Source organism: Clupea harengus, chromosome 17 (assembly GCF_900700415.2).
Source record: "Clupea harengus chromosome 17, Ch_v2.0.2, whole genome shotgun sequence".
Taxonomy (NCBI): Eukaryota; Metazoa; Chordata; class Actinopteri; order Clupeiformes; family Clupeidae; genus Clupea; species Clupea harengus.
This window is the reverse complement of record NC_045168.1, coordinates 7,637,961-7,660,465: the sequence shown is the minus strand read 5'-3', so window position 1 is coordinate 7,660,465 and position 22,505 is coordinate 7,637,961. Positions and strand designations below refer to the sequence as shown.

The window sequence follows — 22,505 nt, the reverse complement described above, 5'->3', positions numbered from 1 at the left end:
TAAACAGAAAACAATACTATTATAATATTATTATTATAGTATTACTATATATTATTATATATGACTACCTAGCTACTATTGGTTACAAAAATCTTATAATTTGTATGTGCCCCTCTGGTTAAACACTGGCCCCTCCTTGGCCCCCCTAGTAAAAATGGTCTAGAACCGCCACTGAATGCTAGCAATTGTTGTCAACGAAGGAAGACACAGAGGTAATGAAATTGTACGAAAACATTTAAGGAAATACGTATAAACTCAATGTAACTGAAGAGTGCTTAGGAACACAAACTTGTCACGTCTTCGCTGACATCCACTCTGGCCACGCCCCCTTTAGCACACTCTCACACCTGCATTTCATCCAACTCATCAGTCAGGTCCACTCTCCCAGCTGCACTTCATATCACTTCTCCAAATCACGTCCCTGCATATACTCCTCACTCCCCTTACTCCGGTGTCTGGTTTCGTCGCTACATGGACAAAGTTACTGCCCGAGACAACCAGCTTTCACTACATCTAGCGTTCTCAGGATTCCGCTTCCCGGAAGACAAGTTAAGTGTTCTCTTTGCCCGCTGGATTCCAATCTAGCACGTTCCTTGTCACCTGGATTCCTCTCTAGCGAGTTCCGTGCTCTAAACCCCCGTGCTTTCAGTGACTTTCTTGTCCGGCACTGCGCCGTGTTATTCAGTTCCGCTCCTCTGTGCTTTAGTCTTTGCGAGCAGTGACTCATAGTTTTCAGTCCTGCGCTCTTTCGGTTTACATGCTTTAGACTCTGTTGTTAGTTTGTCCCAGAGTTTGACTCCTTGTGTGTTTGTTTCGTTTCATCCTTGTTAAGTTTAATGTTTTAAAATTCTCCAAAATGACCATCAGATGCCAATTCCATATCAAGTTTATTTTGAAGGCATGCCAAAAAAACGCGCCTGGACTTGGCTAAACCCCCTTGGCTAAACCCTATTGGGAGCGAAAATTGAGCTTTTTTGGCAACAAACACTCAAGGTTGGATTGGCATAAAAATGAGGATGACTGTACTGAAAATAACCTGATCCACACTGATAAGTATGGTGGAGGGTCTGTGATGCTTTGGGGCTGTTTTTAGGAACCTCATTAGGTACATGGCATAATGGAATCTATGAAATACCAGGACATTTTAAAATAAAAATCTGGCTGCCTCTGCCAGTAAACTAACATTGGGTCGTCAGGCAGGACAATGTTTAAAAACTCCTTCTACGCTCGCTTTGAGAGGGACAGTGACCCTCCTGCAGTGGAGCTATCTGAACACCAAGCCACCCCTGCAAGGCACCAGGCCCAGACGGCATACCAGGTGAGGCCCCCAGGGGTTGCGCTGACCAGCTAGCAGGGGTCTTCAGTGACATCTTTAACCTCTCCCTCAGCCTGTCGGTACTCCCCACCTGCTTCAGGAGGACCACCATCGTCCCTGTGCCCAAGAACACCAAGGTCACCTGCATGAATGACTATCGCCCGGTAGCACTGACCTCTGTCATCATGAAGTGCTTTGAGCAGCTAGTCATCATTCATTTGCTCATCGCTGCTTTCCAACCTGGACCCTATGCAGTTTGCATACCGGTCCAACAGGTCTACAGACGACGCCATCGGCCTGACAATGCACACCGCCCTCTCCCACCTGGACAAAGGGAAAACGTATGTAAGGATGCTGTTCATTGACTACAGCTCAGCATTCAATACCATAATCCCCTCCAGACCCGTCTCCAAGCTCGTGGACCTGGGACTAAACACCTCCCTATGCAGGTGGATCTACGACTTCCTGACGGGGAGGCCACAGGTGGTGAGAATCGGTCACTGCACCTCATCCACGACGATCATCAACACAGGCACCCCACAGGGATATGTGCTCAGCCCCCTCCTGTTCTCCTTGTTCCAGGGGCGTAACTATAGGAGGTTCAGAAGATGCGGCTGCACTGGCCTGTGGGGTGTCTGGGCCCGTAGCCGGGTCCAAAGATATATATACGTCTCTCGGCGGGCCCCCCCAGTACTGCGTCAATTTTTCGCAGCTCAGATATGCTTGTGTTCAAAGATGAACTGTTATTACGCCGTGGGCAGTGTCTAATGCTATATATGCTCTTGAAAAGGCAAACTCATCTCCGTTATGATTTTTATAATTTTTTGGGGAAAATAGTAGCAATTTATTACAAAATCATATGCTTATCCTACATACACTATATAAACTATAAAAAAAAAACGTTTCAATGAAATTAAGTCTCTACTTGATCATGTGACGATACAATACGCTATAGTTAAACCAATTTGAAGGTCACGACAACCTAGTTCATTGAGCACAGCACAACTTTACTTGTAACAATGCCTTTTTAAGCATAAGAGTGGAAGTAGAAAAAGGCAAGAGAGAAAAGAACAGGAGAAGGTGGCAAAGCTGCCTAAATTAGATTATTTTGGCTTTTTAACTAGCCCGTCAACTAATCGCCAGCCCACGGAGTCCGCCACGGACGACCACCCTGCTAGCAGCAGTGCAGCAGTTCTGCTTGGATCAGCATCGCTGCCCTCAGTGGTGTGTCAACAACCATGTAACAGGTAACCTACATTGTGTACACACCCGTCGCTTCTGAAATATGTAAGGTTGATTAATTAAACACTATTTATATCGATAACAAACATCTTTGTTTCGTTTTTTTTTGACGCGGGTGCGGAAGTAGGGAACGCTACGATAGTAACTAGCGTTCACTAGGGTGGCCCGTCATAATATCTTGCACCTGGGCCCGTCGTGACTACGTTACGCCACTGCCTTGTTCACACATGACTGTACGGCAACGTACAATTCCAACCTCATCATCAAGTTTACTGATGACAAAACCATTGTGGGCCTTATCACTGACAGCGACGAGTCAGCCTACAGAGAGGAGGTTGATACCCTGACAACATAGTGTCAGGATAATAACCTCTCTCTCAACGTCAGTAAGACTAAGGAGATGGTTGTGGACTATAGGAGGCGGCAGGAGGAGGAGCATGCACCCCTACACATCAACGGATCCGTAGTGGAAAGGGTCAGCTGCTTCAGGTTCCTCGGGGTGCATATCAGTGATGATCTCTCCTGGTCTGCTCACACAGAAAAGGTGGTCAAAGCTGGAGCTGTACAACTGTACTGGTTGGAGCTGTACAGCCAGGGACCGCAAGGTCCTACGCAGTGTGATCAGGTATACAGAGTACTCATCTGCAGGACACCTACCACACATGATACCTCAGAAAAGCTGGCAGGATTCTAAAAGACTGTTACCACCCATCCTACAGACTTTTTACACCGTTGCCATCTGGCAGGTGATACCGGAGCATTCAGTCTCGTATATGTAGACTGGAGAAGAGTTTCTTTCCGAATGCCATCAGGCTTCTTAATGGACAGTGATTCACTTTTGCCTCTTTATTCACTTGCCACTTTACACACACTTTTAACTACTGTTCAAAAAGTTCCCTCCTCTGGTTTTTTTTATAGGAAAAGACTCTGTGCTGTTTTATTGGTAAAGGGAAGTTGTACAAATTATTAAATGCAGGGGGGATAATAATTGTAGCATTATTTAGAATAAATTGACCAGATTTGAGGGTTGGATTTTATTTCAGTGTGAGAATAAGCTAATTTAATCATCTTTACCAGGGGTGCCAATAATTGTGGAGGAGACTGTACACGTACATCATGTATATATGTATCTACAGAATGCACATTTAATACAGATAATCATGTGATAAAATTAGGGCTGTCAGCGTTAACGCGTTAATCTATGCGATTAATGCGGCCGCGATTAACGCGATAAAATATTTTAACGCAGTTAACGCAACTTTAAAATGCATTTTTTTTTTTTTTTTTTACTTTAGTTTAGTTTAGTTAGGGCTGTGTAAGCTACGTCAATGTCAATGATCTAGCTATGTCTCTTCAATTTAAGGAGTGATGAGGCTGGTGCACTCAATAGCTCGCTATCGACTATCTCCTCAGACTAATATTATTTCAGACAAGGTAGCTAGCTAGCAGGTTAGCTGGCAAACTAGTCTTACAAAACGAGATGACGATACAAATTTTAAAAGACGTTTTTTCTGACTTTCACAAACAGAAAACACAGGCGATTACCCACGTTGTCATTATTGGTGGACAAAAACAGCTCTCACTGACTGACACTGGTGCTTGCTTTGTAGTATTTTTATGTGTGAGGTAACGTTAAAATTAGCTTTATTGAACGTCCTACAAAAGTCCCCCAATAAAAGTGTCATGGGTTTACGATCCATTTAAATGTCATTGATCTAGCGATGTCAATTCAGAGATGCTAGTTATAAACCAACCGACACTTCTCTGTGACAGCCATACGAAGACGTTACGAGAGGGTTGCCTTGCCAGAACAAACAGGAGGATGCTAAATAATATTACTATTTCTAATACGTTTTTGAAATTTGACATCAACATGGTCGTCACTGTCATCCAAACGTGGTGGCTCGTCATCGTTGGTGCACATAAATACTGTCTCATCCAGTGAGAATAGACGTGGGCGTTTAGGATTACTAGCCATAACTGTAAAACACACTGTTTCTCCTCGGGCGATCTGTCAGTAGTGAGGTGTAGCGATGAAATACTTCAGAAAAATCAATGACAGGAAACCCAGTTTCCGGTTAAAAAATAAAAGTAAAATGTTAATCTAACCATTAGCGGGGTATTATTTCATGAATTAATGTTGTAGTATAAAAACTGTCTCTTTAAAAAAAACTCGGCTAGGATCGGAATAATTTGACGGGCCCCAAAAAATAACTGGCGGGCCACAAATTGTCCGCGGGCCGCCTGTTGCCGACCCATGCTTTACACCAGAGGTCTTCAACCGGGGGTCCGCGGAGGTACTGCAGGGGGTCCGCCAAATGATTTCATCTGAAGCATTTTTTCCCTCTTCCAAAAATTAAAAACGTCCAAAAGACTACATAAACATAAATAGAACGTAAAAATTGCTTTATATTCCTTAAAAATAATACATAGGCTACCCATGAGTCTTCACGCGATCATTTGATCATAAATACAACATATGCACTTTTAGCTACATTTAGATATCTGGTACCAAAATACGTTACCTGCCATAACCATACAATTTGAAATAATTGATCGTTTTGTAATTTCTCGGAACAAAAGCTCCTCGTCAGACACCACTGATGGCGGTTCAGATGATCTACCTTCAGAGGATGCCAACACCCCTTCCATGAACAGCCAAAAGTGCAAACGGGAGAAGACACGTAAATATTCAGAGAATTATCTGAAGTTTGCCTTCACCTACAAAGAGACCGATGGTGAAGAATTAGCAGTGTGCGTGGTTTGCTCTTCCGTGCTATCAAACGAAACTATGAAACCATCAAAGCTGCAACAACACTCAAAGACAACCCATGCTCACTTGAAAGAAAAAAAACATTTAATATTTCCCGTTTTTCTTTTGAGGGCCAGCAGACCTTGATGAGACAATCAGCCAAAGTGTGCGAGCTAGCTTTAAAAGCCTCTTATCAAGTTGCATTACGTGTCGCTCAGACCAAACAGCCATACATCATTGCAGAAAGTTTAATATTGGCAACAGCTAGTGATATGTGCAAAACAATGTTTGGGAAGGATGAGTACGTAAAAAAACTGAAAAACTTCCCAATGCCCGCCCTATTGATGAATTGGCAGCTGATGTGAGGGCACTACTAGTCGCAAAACAGGTTATTTTGCACTACAATTAGATGAATCCACCGATGTGTCAAACGACGCTCAGCTTTTAGCTTTTTTGTGATTTATCGACCAAAATGAGATGCAGGAGGAATTTCTATTCTGTAAGCAGCTGCCTGGAGGTTAAAAAAAGTTCAGAGATTTTGTGATCGCCAATTTTTTCCGTGAACATGATATATATCCTGGCCAAAATGTGTCGCGATGTGCACAGACGGTGCAGGAGCCATGTATGACGCACTGCATGCATCATAGGGAGAATGTTGTTGCCAAAGACATGACTGATGAATTCTCAAACGTCAGATCTCTCACTAGGTATGAGATATTTCATCCATACTTAAGCTTCTCAAACTACTCAATTCTTTGTCCCTCCCTAATTGAATACAGAGTGATGGCTAACTGTAAGGGAGAACAACATTCAATAATAAACAGAATAAATTGAAACGAGTTGTGTGTGACAGATGATTTGTAATTCTGTACAAACATGTGTAGGGGAGTGTGTGTGTGTGACTGACACTTAGTTCCAAATAAATTATATGAATATCAGGCCCAAATTTGGGGCGGCGGGGGTGGGGGTCCCTGCTCAGTGTCTCTCTCAGCCAAGGGGTCCTTGGGCTGAAAAAGGTTGAAGACCCCTGCTTTACACCAAGAATCAGAGCAACAACAGATTACAACACAGCTGGCTAATAAGTGCTAACGTCTGCCATAACTGAGTTATGAATGAATGGTGTGCTAACGGTCACATATTAGAACGTAACGTATCTAAATGAATATTAATTACATTTTACGTTACAACGAACTAACACAGTTCATAGAATTTAAACATAGGTCACTTAAACATATTTATCACAGTGTGAGACAGCTAAATAACTTAGTCATTGTTTTTGAGCGTGCGAGGGAAAGCATAATTTAATAGAGGCTACAATATTCAATAATAGAAAACAATACTGTGTGCGTGCAGGGATGGATTACCGAACGGGCTGAACGGGCCCAGGCCCAAGGGCCCCTGAGCTCAGGTGGGCCCTAAACCAGAGCCTCGGCGTGAAGTCACTGTTATTAACTTTGCTTGCTGTCAATTGTTTTTAGACTTTGTATTTGTTAATATCAGAAGTGGCTTAAATGTATCTCTTATTTGTGGTTGGAAGCGGTGTATTTTGTTATACGTCCTGACCAATGGTTTCATAATCCGTCCATGTGTGCGTGTCCATAGCAACAATACACTACAACATGAAACATTAAATCACTCCAAGCAATATACATTTGCTGACCTAAATAAGATGCTATTTGTTATTACTTAAGGTTATTTCAATAATTGACCATTTTAAGCTTGGCCTACCATTTTATGGGGGCGATGAGGGACAGGTGGGGCTTGAAAAGCCCCCCTTGTTCAAAGTGGGGAATGACAGAAAAAGTTTGAGAACCAAAGCGGTAGTTGAAGATGGAGAGAGCAGAGGGATTGTTGGGTGGAAAGTCTCTGTTTAAGAGCCAAAATGACGGAACAATCGACAAAACTAAAGTTGTATGTAGCATTTGTCAAGCTGAATTTAGCTATCACAGAAGCAGCTCGTCTTTAAGTTATCACCTTAATGCAAAGCACCCGACAGAAAGCAGTCCCAGGTTAGATGATCGCCAACCCACACTCCACGACTTCTCTAGGAAAATAACTAGACCAGTCCGTGAAAAGGTTACCATTTGGGTTGCCGGTGACTGTCGGCCCATCAACATAGTTGAGGACAGTGGGCTGATTGAGGTGATTCGAATTGCTTCAGGGGAAATTCTTACTATTTACCGTCGAGGGGCACCATTGTGTTTAAAAAAAAATACAATTAAACAACAGTGTCTAAAATACACGCTTTCTGAAGTGATTACTCGTTAACTTATAAGATTTAGTCTTAAGAAGAAAAACAAACTTTTAATCGCGATTAATTAATTTCAAAATGTGCGATTAATTATTAAACATTTTTTAATCAATTGACAGCCCTAGATAAAATACATGACATAATATTTTACTGAATAATAGACTATTGCTAAACCATGCGCATATATGTCTGCCTGAGTGGCACAATGACATAGCCTGACGATGTCATACTCATAATTCTAGTCAGAATATGAGTCTGATATCGCTCCATTGGGCTGTGATTATGGGGCGTGTTTCAACCGAACCAGGAGAAAAAATGCCTCTTCGCTCAATTGGTTACCTACAACCAATCAGAACAACGTAGTATGTGACCAGGGGCAGCTGATACATTACACTTTTACCGGATCCCGTAGGAAGGAAGGCAAAAACATCTTTTCGATTGACAAATGCCTTAATCGCGTTTCTCTGTTCCTCTTTCAAAATCAATGCACTGTCAATGTCTAAATGGACTCGAATCTATACATTTCAGCTCTCCAGCGGCAGCCATGTTTGTTGAAAACGAATTCAACTCGTGTGTTGGTGACGTGGTTGGTTACGTTACTGTTGATCATCTGTCCATCATCGTATAAAGCCCGCCTTAACAATTTGATTGGTACGGCCGATATCGAGCCGCAGATAATTTCTCCTCAATGGAGTAATGCCAGACCGAACTTCCCAACCAAAAACATTGTGGGCGGGGCTAAGTTCGGTCTGGTATCCAGGCTAACAATGACACACACCCATTCACAATTCACAACACAATTATAACAACAACAAATCTTTTTTTTGACAATTACGCAATAAAATTACTATAATTTTACAAAATGTAACAAAAAGACGAAGGGGTGCTTACCCACTTTAATATCCAAAAAGCTCTTCGTTCAGCAAATGCAGCATAAATGATCCATATCATCCAAAAGTGGTAACATCAAAAATAAAAATATAAAGGAACATTTTTATATAGATTTACCTAAGACACAGTGATTTCTTCAACATGTGTCAAAGTAACAGGGAAGACTGTCCGCTGTTCAATTAAAGGAGGAGTTCAGAGTGAACCGCTGACAGCATGAGGATGGGAATGGGGTGAGGTGGTGTGGTGTTGGAGGAGTGAGGTTGTCCTTAAAAGGTCCACAGGCACAAACTATTCTATTCTTCGTGTTGCAGTGCACTACAACAACTGGCAAGATAGGGTTGAGGTAAAAATAAATGCAATGTTTCTAGTAATAGGTATTACATTTTTTCGCAATGGAACCTTTCAGGATGCATTTTCTGATCTCTGGTACTCTAACTAAAATCATGCTCTATTATTTGAGAGAAGAGGGGGTACAACCACATAACTGACCAATATTTAGTAGGTCCAAGAACACTTACCACTTTTAAAATTAACCACCACTTCAACATTATGCTTGCTGAGAAGTCTGAGATGTCTTGCCTCTGAACAGGGATGCAGACCTTCATGTAAGAACGATGAAAGAAAAAGAAAAAATGACTAATCACAATCATAATCACCTTGTAGAATATGAGTAAGAGCATCCTGTACAAATGCCCTGAAGGAAAATGAATTAAGTATCTTCAGACTTTACAAAACTATAACACAAGGGTAATACATATAGAGAACTGCAATGACTGCAAGTTGTCCAAGGCAAAGGAGGAGGGTTAATAATGTAATGCTATAGCAGGAGGAGTCTCAACTGAACAGCTGAGATGAGATGACCTTTACACATGTATCATCACGTAGAACATCAGTACTCCTCACAAGCTGTGTTCCTCAATCAGACAGAGGCACTCAACAGGAATTTCACAGGTTATCTTTGTTCTCAAGGACAATGGCAAGGGAACAAGACTAAGCAGACAATCAGGTGTCTCCATACAATCAACCTGAGATATCTACAACTCCCAACCAAACCCTTAAATGGGCTTCATAGTTCATCGTCTGATTCTGAATTAATTGTCTTTCCCTAATGTACCTCAGCATATAGCGTATAACAAGAAAAGGATTTTCATTAAAATAGCAAAAGGACAATATATTTTCTATGAAGAGGGTAATTGAGGTCATTTTCATAATTATAATCATAACCATGAACTTAGTAACTTTGTAATTAAAGAAAATTTAAAAAGAAAAATGTACCAAGAACATTCTGATCTGATTCTGATCCTGCAACTTCCATCCAAATGTTATGACAGTTTCCTGTAAGCAATTTACAACTAATCATGTAATGAAGGTTTGGCTGGAGTCATGGGATGTTAATGAGAAATGTCTAAGCACTCATCAATGGTACTTGGACCTTGTTGTTTTCCCTCAACATGTTTCTTTAGCTGTCTATACTTAAACAGGTCACATTTATGTTACTTCCACTACTGTGTTACTCTTCTAAATGTAAGAGTCTAACGCAAATGGCCATTGCAAATAGTGACCTTGACCAAGGAAGTCAACAGTGTATGGTGGGTTTACACAACTGGAACAAGTTCCGTGAACTATACAAGCTGTCCTTCTCAGTCAAAGGAAGGCAGCAAGCAGATATTTCACAGGGCTATCTTTATACTTAAGTCTGAAGGTAGAATAACAATATTGCACTGGCAGGATGGGACAATGTGAAGTGTGACTACCAGCTGGCAGCTGACTGACCTTGGCTATTCCTTGATTCGCTTCTAATAGCAGATGTTATCTATGCGTGTATGCAAGTCAAGAGACAATACTGGCACCTACTGGAACACATTTCACATACATACATTGTCAAGTTGATGACAAACAAAACACTTGAAAGTGAAAGCAGTCAAACTATCAGCTTGTTTGTCTGAAACACATCACTCAAAGTTAAGTTTCAGAGTGTCACTCATCTGAATCAATCATCTATTGAAAAGAACCTTATTTGTCCATATAACCAGCCATCATACTGTCAAAATGAAATGGTAAAGCTTAACATTTGATGTCCAACTCTTATAACAATCACATATCTTAGAATGTTACCTTAAAGGTGTTCTATGTATGACTGAACTGAGTTGATGAAACCTCTAACTAACTGGCTACCTAACAATTAGTACCCGACTTAGCCAATTAAATGGAGAGGCAGGAACTACTGAACGATTTCTTGTTGTCTTCCTGCCATTCAATGTAGCTTTGAAATCACTAGAAGAAAAGGACTTGGCGGATAGCAAATGATATTGGGCCTTTCCGGAACCAGCCCCTCCACACTTTGGAGGGCACTCTTTATTAAGGGATAGGGTGTGTTACAGTGGCAAACTTTGAGATGGAAAGAATAGCTTGACATCACAATTGTGGATATAATGAACATGGAAAAATGTAAACACCATGAAATAATTTTGGGAGACCCCAGAAAATGTACTTTAATGCGTCTTTAAATGTTACGATATGTGTGTGGGGGCAGCATTTCACATTATTATATCTTAGTTCCATACTCACTCATATGTTATATGATATTATTACATTGGAGTTCAACCATGTCAAAGCTGACAAACTTACTGAGAAGGATGAGGAGATGGAGCAGGCCAAGAGGAATCAGCAGAGAGTGGTGGATACCCTGCAGAACTCCCTGGAGTCTGAAACTCACAGCAGGAATGAGGCTCTCAGGCTAAAGAAGAAGATGGAGGGAGACCTCAATGAGATGGAGATCCAGCTCAGCCAGGCCAACAGGCAGGCAGACGCAGCTCAAGAGTCTCCACGGGCATCTGAAGTCTAAAAAGCAGTATATAACGTCAGTCATGGCTGTAGACGAAAATATGTCCATGTGCATTTACAATTTCTAAGATGTATGCATCATAGGACTCTCAGCTTCATCTGGATGAAGCTGTCCGTGCTAACGATGATCTCAAAGAGAACACTGCCATTGTGGCAGCCTGCAACAATCTGCTGCAACAATCTGCTGCAGGCTGAACTGGATGAGCTGAGGTCCCTGGTGGAGGAGACTGAGAGGCCGGAAACTGGCAAAACAGGAGCTGCTGGATGTCAGCGAGAGGGTGCAGCTTCTGCACTCTCAGGTAAAATCCTAAACATGGACTTCCGGTAATGGCTGCCTCGAGCATGGCTGTGTAACCAGTGAGCTCCTTTTAGCCAACATTTTAAACTCCGCCTAAACTCGAAAAATAATAATAGAACCGAACTAAATTAAAATAGGAGCGGATAATGAATACAAATACCAAGCCCAAAACCAAGAAGACCATGGAAAAGCCAAGGAAAGACGAAAATAAAGTAAAGTCTAACTCTAGCACGCTAGCCGAAGATAGCAACCAGGACCCAATCAACCCACTTCAGATTGGCTTGGACGGCATTAGCCAACAGATTTCTACCATGCAGAGCGAGCTGAAGGCTGACTTAAAAATGTTCAAAGAAGAGATAACAAGTCATATGAGAAGCGAGTTGTCACAGTTCAAGGAAGATATGGAACAGAAACTGGCGATAATAACTAAAGACTCCCAAGAACAAAATGAAAGGATGGATGCTGTGCTGACACGCACCGAGGAGGTGGAGGCTTGGAGCACAGGGGCAAACGAGGTGCTTCAGGAACTACTTCATGAAAGGAACAGGATGAAGGACAAACTGGATGACTTGGAATCGAGGTCTAGAAGGAATAATCTGCGGATATACGGCATACCAGAAGACACAGAGACAACCTCGGTGCTGTCGTTTGTGGAAGAGTGGCTCCGCACTGAATTATCGATTGAGAGAGACCTCCAGATTCAACGTGCTCATAGAGCGCTTGCTAAGAAACCGAAAGCGGAGGAGCCTCCACGGTCTCTGGTGGTAAACTTTCTCCAATACACAGAAAAATAACTCGTGTTGAGCAAAGCATGGAAGAAGAAAAACATCACGTTGGGAGACAATCGCATTTATTTCGACCATGACTACAGTGCGGGAGTGTTGCAAAAGCGCAAAGCATACGCAAACGTGAAGAAGGTTTTGAAAAATCAAGGCATTCGCTTCCAGACACCGTTCACCAAAATGCGTATTCACTGGACTAACGGTCAGAAAACATACAATACAGCAGAGGAGGCTACCGAAGACCTACGAAAGAGGGGAATTGAAGTGGAAAGTCCAGCATATCAGAATGGTCCTCCCCAGCTCGAACAGCTCCTGTCATCCAAAACTGCAGCCTGGCAGCGCGTTGGACGGGATGGAATCGCGGAAACAAGACAATGGACCAGACAGAAGCTGCGAGAATTTCAACACGACTCCAACGAGAGGCGTCAAGGGGGAAACGACTAGGCAAGGATATTTTTTGGTTGATAGGAGTTATATGATTAGATAAAGAAAATTGTAGAAAGAGACTCACATGTTAATGACTTGGCTAATGACAATGTTAAATGTTTAATAGGTTAAATGATAATGGCTATTTAGATGAGAAATATCAAGGGTTTATTTTTTCAGTATTAATGGAATGTTGGCTGGAAGGGTAGCCTATGCCATAACCACAACTAGTACGGGTAGAGCAACTCTAAATGGGTGGACTCACGCTGCTAGGCGGGGGCCCTTTCTCTGCGAAAGGCCTTCTCCCCCAAAACAAAAGGGATGTCAATGCATAATAAGGGAAGTTGACATCTCTTGGAAGTCAACTTTATGTCTTTCAATGGAAGGGATTTTTTTTTGTCTGTTAAATAGTTTTTTGCTGTGTATTGTTAATGTCTGTTCAAATGTTGGCCTAAGAGGAAGTGAAGTTAAGACTTGGATAAATAATAATAATAATAATGACAATGATATATAAAGAAATGAAGGTTATGTCTTTAAATGTAAATGGTTTAGGAAACCCAGTTAAAAGAGCAAAAGTAATGAGTAAAGTGAAAAAAGATAAGGCACAGATTTTCTGCAAGAGACTCACCTTTCACAAACTGAACATGAGAAACTAAAAAGGTTTGGATTCAGAAAATCCTTCTATAGCTCACACACCAATACGCGCCAAAGAGGGGTAGCAATTCTCATATCAAATTCAACCAATTTTGAATGCCTAAATGAAATAAAAGATAAAGAGGGTCGGTATATAATAATTAAAGGGACAATTGATCAGAACATGGTCACTCTGGTAAATGTTTATGCACCGCCGGAAAGTGATCAAAACTTTTTGAAATCCCTTTTTGATGTTATTGCAGTACAAATGGAGGGCATGTGCATCTGCGGGGGGGATTTCAATGTAGTGCTGGACCATAATCTAGATACAACTAGTAAGAATAGAGGTAAGATGAATATGTCAAGACTGGTAAACAAAACATTGGAGGAAATGGGCTATTTTGATGTATGGAGGGATATTCACCCGCTAGAAAGAGACTACAGTCACTATTCAGCAACACACTCAGTATATTCAAGAATAGACTATTTCTTTATGCAAAAAGAAGACAGACATAAAGTCAAAGAATGTCAAATAGGCGTGACTAATGTATCAGATCACAGCGCCATATATTTAACTGTTTACTTAAAGGGCAGAAAGAGAAATACACTGTGGAGGCTAAATGTAGGTCTGTTAAACAATGAAACAGTAACAGACCAAATCAAAACAGGAATTCAGAACTACCTGGAAGAAAATGATAATGGTGAAACAGCTCCAATCTTTTTGTGGGATGCCTTAAATGCTGTCATGCGTGGCAAACTGATAGCAATTACCAGTGGCCTCAAAAAGACAAATATTGCACGATATCAGTCTCTTCAAACTGAACTTAAGATGACAGAATATAGACATAAAGAAAGTCCAGAGGATAACACAAAACAACAATTAAAAGAGATACGTCATAAAATAAATGTACTGCTGCAGCAGGAAGTTGAAATGAAAACAAGATACCTTAAACAAACATACTATGAAGTGGGCCCAAAAGCTGCAAAACTGTTGGCACGGAAACTGCGTAAACAGCAAGTAGAAAGAGCTGTCCATAAAATACAAGACCCAAAATCAAACCGGCTTACATATGATCCAAAGGGAATTGAAAGTGTATTCAGAAATTATTATAAGGAACTCTATACTCAAACATCAGTTACAAATAGAGGAGAGACTAAATCATTTTTGGACACACTGGATTTACCCTCCATAGGAGATATACAAAATAAACAAATAACATCACCCATAACTATAGAAGAAATTGAGAAAGCAATAGGAAAATTAAAAACATCGAAGGCACCAGGGAGTGATGGATTTGCACCAGAGTGGTATAAGAAACTCAAGAAGGAGATCACTCCAACTCTTCTCACTACCTTCAACTGGATTTTGAAAGAAAACCGCATCCCCCCGTGGAAGGAAGCAATAATCACTGTACTCCCCAAAACACAAAAGAATAGGGAATTATGTAAAAACTATAGGCCTATATCAATCTTAAATGTTGATTATAAAATCTATACCTCCATCCTAGCAAACAGATTACAAACAATACTACCGGATATTATAGATGAAGATCAAACAGGTTTTGTTAGAGGACGTCAGACTCAAGACAATATTAGAAGAACCTTGCTTATTATAAATAAAATTCATAAACACAAAACACCAACAGCATTGATAAGTCTAGATGCGGAAAAAGCATTCGATATGGTTAACTGGGAATACCTATACATGACACTGGAAAAATTTGGTTTCAAACAGAAGACAGTACAGTGCATTAAAGCTATTTATAACAACCCGACTGCGAGAGTAAAAGTAAATGGTTCTCTTTCGGATAATTTCACTCTAGAAAGAGGTACTAGACAAGGATGCTGCTTAAGTCCCATCTTATTTGCCATATACATTGAGCCTTTAGCTCAAATGATCAGACAAGATTCCTTACTAGGTGGAGTAGAGATACACAATGAAAAACATATTATAAGCCTCTTTGCAGATGATGTGATGATTTATTTGAAGGATCCAGTGAACTCTTTTGATAGATTAATGCAAACTCTAGAAAAGTTCAGCGGCTACTCTGGGTATAAGTTAAATGTAACAAAGACACAGACACTCATTTTCCATACCACACCAACACAGAAACTAAAAAAACACAGACTGAGATGGGAAGCAAAATCACTTAAATATTTGGGAGTCAACATAACCAAAGACCTTTCAGAACTATATAATAGTAATTATGAAGAAGTAAACAATTTGATAAAAACGGATATAGAGAGGTGGTCTACTTATCCCATGGATCTCACAGACAGGATAAATGCAGTCAAAATGAATATACAACCCAGGTTATTATACCTGTTTCAATCACTCCCAGTGGAGGTGCCCCAAGCAAAATGGGACAAATTGATATCCAGATTTGTATGGGAAGGAAGACGACCTAGAATACGCTTTACCACTCTCCAGCTACCTAAGGATAAAGGAGGTATGGCACTTCCAAATTTGAGGCAGTACTTCTATGCAGCACAAATCCGCCCACTTCTATGTTGGGGGAATAATACCGCTATAACCCGCTGGAAGGATATAGAGATATGCACTCATACTTACCCAATCCAAACATGCGTAGGTGAAAGGCAAACCCCTCTACAGCTCAAGGATCAGATTGATCCAGTAACATCTTTTACGCTAGATAAATGTCACTCAGTTACTAAGCAGTTGAAAATAGGTAGGGAGCTTAGTCTTCTAAAATGGATTGCATTTGACAGAGAATTTATTCCAGGGAATATGGACACGACCTATAGAGGATGGGTAAATGATGGCATAACGGCAACATGTACCATTATCAAGGAAGGTGTAATGCTGAGTTTCCAAGAAATGAAAGATAGATTTGGTGTAAGGAACGCAGATCTGTTCAGATATCTACAGATGAGAGACTATTATGATAAAAAAATAAGAAAGAAGGATGGAGAAGTTCATCCCCTGATCAAGATTCTTGTGACGTCATACTGTAGAGAAATACCGAAGGCAATTTCAATTCTTTATACTTGTTTAATGGAATCCAAACAACACTCAACACTATATATAAAAGCTAAATGGGAGAAAGAGCTAGATGAGGAAATCTCTACTGAGATTTGGTATGAAATGTGGAAATGTCACCAGACCACCACACAATCACATAAGTGGAGAGAGTTTGCCTGGAAAAATCAGATCCGTTACTTTATCACTCCCTTAATTACAAGTAAACAGTCGTCAACTCCGCAAACATGCTGGAGAAGATGTGGAGATGTGTCACCAAATCATACACATATTTTTTGGAGCTGTAAGAAAATAGAACCTTTTTGGAGAGAGGTACATGAAGTTGTATGCCAGACCCTGCGAGCAGGAAGACAATCACAAAAAATTGGCTGAAAGCAGACATGCCACAATGTAAGCAATGGCTATCTATAATCGAGGAAATCCAGGGGATGGAAAAGTTAACATACAAACTGAAATTGAAAGAAGAGCTATTTGCTAGGAACTGGGGAAAATGGATACAAAATGAAACATATGTAGACATGACTGGATAATAAAATAAAATATGAACACTATTATAGAATACTAAGAATTATATTATATAGTAAAGGACTCATATATTCATAATATGGCTCCTGTAAAGTCTCCTCCAGGCCAGGTTCACCCTTGTATGTTTTGTCATTTTTCTTTCTTTCTTTTTTTTTTTTTTTTAAGTAATTTATTTCTGTTAACCTATTTTCCAATGTATGTTGGTACATTATTTATGTTACTGTATGTACATTATGTTTATGTGTCTTACTTCCAATAAAGACAAAGTTAAAAAAAATAAAATCCTAAACATGTTGGTTTTTCTGACTAATGCATAATGTGACACAGACTATCATGAACATTTTTGTATTCCCACATAGAACACCAGCTTGCTGAACCAGAAAAAGAAGCTAGAGGGTGATACATCCCAGACTGAAGTGGAGGAGGCTGTGCAGGAGTGCAGGAATGCTGAGGAAAAAGCCAAGAAGGCCATCACTGATGCTGCCATGATGGCAGACCATCAAGGACCTGCAGCACCGTCTGGATGAAGCTGAGCAAATCGCCATGAAGGGTGGCAAGAAGCAGATCCAGAAGCTAGAGTCCAGAGTCAGTGCTGCAGCATGAGCTGGATGAGGCTGAGCCCCAAAGTGTGGGGCGCCGCGCAGAGACGTGACAGGTGGGGCGCGAATGCACGCGATGAATGGGAGATTTTCCTGTTGCAATGCCTTCCTTTATAGACAATAACGATCTTACACCACCATTGCACTAAACAACCAGACTCAAACAAAGAAATATTGTATTAATTAGCCTAATAAGTATTGTATTGTATTAATTAGCCTGTTGTTTACCTTTCCTGCTAGTCATAGTCGGAGATTACAGGGGAGATTTTTGTTTACTGCTCCAGGGCCAAGTGTTATACATAACTCCGGGGTTATCTCCCTTTCCCCTCGGTCTGCGGTTGATGAGCAAATGAATGGCAACTTGATTTGGCCCAAGGATTTATTCTCCACACTGATTGCACAGAGTTCAACGTTACAGCAACATAACTTTGCTCCGGTGGCTACATCTGATCTATCCGTGTGCATCACCGTTCTCTCTCTCTCTCTTTCGCTCGCGCTCTCTCTCTCTCTCGCTTTACCACACCAACCCTGTAGCCTACGTGTTGCTACATTATACATTATACATTATAGGAGCAGTACCATTATACAACACTGTATTAACATTAGATGGGGGACCGGGATTAAAATGTGACCTGGAACCATAGTGCTAACATTTTGATTGACGTCGGCATATTAATTGCAGCGGGACAATGAAAAAAAAACTTTCCCGGAGAATGATAGTGTAGTGGGCGATAGGCTAATATTGACGTTACGGATACATTTGTGACACGAAATACAAAGGTTGGCGATTCAGTACCAGTGGCGAAAAAGACAGCTGATCCACCAAAAAATCAACCTAAAAGAAATTGAAAATTTTCATAAATTTGACAATTTTACATTACATTTAGTAATTTAGCTGACGCTTTTATCCAAAGCGACATACAAGGGAGATTTTAAGCTTGGCCCGACCATTGATAAATCAATTGCATAGTAGGCCCTTTTTCTTTATTTCTGGAACTCAGCCCTATTTGAGGCAAGGATTGATTTTTCTCTATTTCTGAACTGATGTTATTTGTTATTGATAAGGATTTAGAACTTATTGTTATTTCAATAAATTTGACAATTTTAAGCTTGGCTTACCATTTTATTGGAGCGATGAGGGACAGGTGGGGCTTGAAAAGGCCCCCTTGTTCAAAGTGGGGAATGACAGAAAAAGTTTGAGAACTACTGGGCTGAGGAGAGCTGATATTGGTGAGTCTCAGGTCAATAAGATGAGAACCAAGTGCCGTGATGCAGGTGCCAAGGTAAGTTCACACACTAACAAAGAATCCACTATCAATGTTTTTCATTGAAAAAAATCCCCTGATATTGCATGGCAAGTATCTGCATACTGAGCACATGGGTATATGGTAAACACTAGAACGGGCAAGCAATTTACACCAGATTAGAACAATAAACTTGTGCTGTGTGCACAGCTATTGTACCTGTTCACCTCAGTTGCACAGCATCTGCCATACTAAATGCATTGTTAAGAAAAAATGCTAATGTTCCGGAAACAGAGTCTGTCTGTTTTGAGTTTGCATGTAAATGTTCAGTGATCACGGCCATCAGCATATAAGCAAAGTAAAGCCATCAAAGTCTACAAAACCCAAATTAGGTCTTTATGACACCAGCTCATCCACTGTCAAATCATATGCCACAGAGATTTATTTCTATATAAATTGTAAAATCAGTTCTGAAGTCTTATAGGACATTAAAGTCTCATTATCTATAGGACTACTTGAATAAGCCTATCTGAAGATAGAGATGGTAATAAACCATTCATCAATCAATGATGAACCCTCGGCTAAAACTTCCACTCTAACCTGAGGCATAACCTTTTATCTGACAAGAAAAATCACAGATCTATGTTCTTGCTACCGGCAGCTTTTCAGCCAATCACAACCAAAGCTAGTGGGCAGCAATTCACCTTGATAACCTGTTTGCCTGATCAAGATACATATTTGTTGAACAGTAAAATGACTTGTTTGATTAAAACAGATTATACATGCAAATTATATATATTTTCTTTTTCATATTTCCCTTGCAAAAAGATGAAGAGTGAAGCTCTGACTTGGACCTTTCCAAAGAGCATATCTGTGGTTGTGTGGCAGAAGTCTGAAGCTCTTGTGTGGCAGAAGCTCTGGCTCCAGAACCGTCTGAGACCTCGGTGGGCCTATTGATGTGAAATACACCAAAATCTAACAGTTCTAATGCTGTCACCTGCAAGTCATCCATAGCACTGTAGTCTTTTGCTACAAGACCTTTATGAAAGGAACATCATCTGCTGGCACTCCTTTTAATTCAATGTACATCAATGTCTAACTGTCTTTCTCAATCACACTGTGGAAGTCAGCAAGAATTTCACAGGGTTATCTTTGTACTCAAGGACAAAGGAAGGGAAACAAATGTACAGTAAACATGACAGCTGACGTTTGCATTGCCATTTAGACAGTTACTTCAAAGACAGCTACAGGCCACCACATTTGTCCTCTCTTTTGTCTTACAGCCAAAGACTCCAGGGCCAACAATTACTAGGTGCTATCTCACCATCTAGCTAGCTTTACACACACACACTATACTTAAAATAGAAAATTCTAACATATTTTAAATCAATCTTGCTCCAATATTTAGTCTATCTTAGCTACTATGTTGTGCATGTTTTTGGTTCAGTTACACCTTTACTGGACATCCTGACAACCACCTAATAGAAGTTACTCAGCTGTTGTCACTAATTGAGTTATATCTAGTCCTCAATGAGCACAGCTACTTGAGATGGCCTTACACGTCACTATTTAAACTGTTGTAATGTTTACGATATCAGTCTTTTGTTATACCACTAGGTGGAGCTCTAGTATAAATTAACACCAGTTTAGCACTTCCCTGTTCTCTGTATGCACGAGTAAAGTACCTGAGTATACTCTGTATTGCAACCTCTGCTATTTCATATAAAGCTTCAACTCGATATATCATTCTTCGTGGTCCGTGTCTTTGGCTAGGTTACCACATATTTTGGCGACGAGGATGGGATTGGCGGAGCGCGCTGTCCAGACGGTGAAGGAGGGTCTGAAGCGAATGAAAGGTGACACTCTAAGCACCAGGCTTTCCCGTTTTCTGTTTGAATACCGTTTGACTCCACAGACCACTACTGCTCATGCTCCAGCAGAGATGTTGATGGGGCGTAGGCCTAAGTCAAAGTTGGACCTGCTGCGTCCAGACATAAAGGCCACGGTGATGAGGAAGCAGGAAAAGCAAAAGGAGGGACATGATCAACATGCACAAGAGAGACAGCTGAAACCAGGTAACAATGTCTATGTGAGAAATTTCAGCAGCAACTCTAGTCAGAAATGGCTACCGGGGGTTATCCTGACGCAGAGAGGTCCTCTCTCATATGTTGTTGAGCTGACTGATGGACGAGTGTTTCGCAGACATCAAGACCACGTCCGCCTACGTCATGACCCAGGCTCAGAGATCATCAGCACCTCAGAGTTTCCCCTGGTGAGCCAGCCTACTGTCGGAGTATCACCAGAGGAAAGGTCACTCGGGGAAGTGTCTGCGCCCCCTGGAGAGGAGGGACAGTTGACTATGGACCCACAGACACCTCCTGTGACCCCGTCACCTGAACCACCCAAAACACCTACACCGGCAGTGCCAGCTACAGCCCCGGAGATGGTGCGCAGGTCACAGCGTGCTCGAAAACCTCCAGACAGACTGATTGTTAGTTAATCACTGTATGTGTTAAATTGAATTGAATGTGCCAGTTGTAAGTGTATATGCTAAATAGAAATGTTGTTAAAGTTAAGGTGTATAAAAGCCAATGACACTAAATTAGCTTAATTTAACAAGTTGATTTGTATTCGTGGAATGTTGGAATTTAGTGGGGGAGGAGTGTTGTAATGTTTACGATATCTGTCTTTTGTTATACCACTAGGTAGAGCTCTAGTATAAATTAACACCAGTTTAGCACTTCCCTGTTCTCTGTATGCACGAGTAAAGTACCTGAGTATACTCTGTATTGCAACCTCTGCTATTTCATATAAAGCTTCAACTCGATATATCATTCTTCGTGGTCCGTGTCTTTGGCTAGGTTACCACATAAACCATTTCAAATTGCAAACACTATGTACTGACCCTTCAGAGGATATCTAACTCTTCTGTCCTCAAGTGATAAGCTATACTACACTCCACCTGTGACGTTAACCTTCAAGCATCTCCCTTCAGCCCTGAGGCAACATTAATGGAAGAGGTGCTACATGCTGTTCTTCTCAATCAAAGACATGTAGGAATCTCACAGTGCTTTGTGGCGAAGTGAGAAGACGTGAGAATGAATTTGTCCACGGGACAGGGCAAAGTGATGCTTTGTCATCATATGGCAGCTGACTGACCCTGGCCTTGACTGGAGTCACACAGACACCAGCTAGGCTTTGTTATGGGCCACACCTTTAAGCACATGTGACACAAGAAAGAATTTCAGATGGAGCATTATACCATATAGATCACTGGCAGATTAACTATGTCCATCTTTTAGGGGCAGAGATGCTTTACAAAGACAAAAAAACGAAATCGTTTTTTAATGCATTTACATTCTTTTTTTAATACAGATACCACTGATACCTTTTCAGCATCAAAATCAGATAACTATGTGTACACATACTAATTTTCCTAAAGAAAATTGACCAGCCCAGCTTAATCTAAATGCAACATACTAGTTTGGGTAATTCTTAACTAATAATTATTTTTTTCATCCCAGTAGCCATATTTCTAGTGTGTCATCCCAGGTGCTATATATAATGGATCTGCAACAGGAGTAAGGACAGCTAGGTTTAACTATTTACTTTTATGGATTGGAGCGTTGCCACAATAATTATGGACCTCCTTCTCCACTGATGTTGCTCCCCATCACCCTCACCAAACAGACCCTGAAAACT

At 40.9% G+C, this 22,505-nt stretch overlaps 1 pseudogene; it reads left to right on the top strand.

The window, feature by feature from the left end:
• Positions 1-1,204: 1,204 nt before the first annotated feature.
• LOC122133666 lies at positions 1,205-17,708 on the top strand (annotated as a pseudogene).
• Positions 17,709-22,505: the final 4,797 nt, after the last annotated feature.